The following is a 917-nucleotide window of genomic DNA, read 5'->3' as shown; positions in this document are numbered from 1 at the left end:
CTGTTGTTATCGGCAAGGCTACGATACCGCCCCCGATAGTTGCCTCGACGTTGGCAACCACGTTTATCGAAGAAACGTGTAACTTGCACGAACTCCCTCGGACGTCTGCCGAGATCCTGTCACTGCCAGAGATGAGCTTCCACTCGCTCGTAGAATCTCTCCGCGCCCACGATATCGCCGCCTTGGCAATGATCACAGTTGAACAAGAGAGGGATCTCTTTTCAACCTCGACCGCAGATGACTCGGTCCTCGCGTCTCCTTTGAAGTCCCAGACGTGGGACTCCCTACGATCCAACCCCTATTTCGACCTCCTCCAAGAATTTGAGGACATTTTCCCCGACGAGGTGCCGTGTCGCCTCCCGGTCGACAAAGGCGTTCAACACGAGATTGACCTCGTGCCCGGCGCAAAGTACTGTGTAACGCGGCAATGGACGCTTCCTCGCGACCAAGTCGATGCCATCGACGCTTTCTTCGCGGCCCGCAAGGCAGCGGGTCACGTCCGCGAGAGCATCTCCCCTCACAGCAGCCCGACCTTCTGTATGAAGAAGCCCGGTGGGAAATGGCGTATTGTACACGCCTTTAATAAATTGAACGCAGACACGATTCCGTTTCAGACGCCGATTCCTCGCAAGGACGTTATTATCGACGGCATGGGTCAATCCACCATCTTCTCCACCATCGACCTTCGCGATGGCTTTTACCAGAGCTTGATGCGTCTATGTGACGTCCCAAAAACGGCGGTTTCTACGCCGAGTGGCATGTTATGGGAGTGGCTGGTCATGCCACAGGGTCTATCCAACGCCCCGGCGACGTTCAGTCGTATGGTTACCGCGAAGTTCCGCGCGTTTCGCGACTTCGCACCGTCGTACTTCGACGACATTTATGTTCACAGTTGCGCATCCTCCACGCAATCCGAT

The sequence above is a fragment of the Aphanomyces astaci genome (assembly GCF_000520075.1).
Source record: "Aphanomyces astaci strain APO3 unplaced genomic scaffold supercont1.131, whole genome shotgun sequence".
Taxonomy (NCBI): domain Eukaryota; phylum Oomycota; class Saprolegniomycetes; order Saprolegniales; family Verrucalvaceae; genus Aphanomyces; species Aphanomyces astaci.
Note: the sequence above shows the minus strand (reverse complement) of the source record.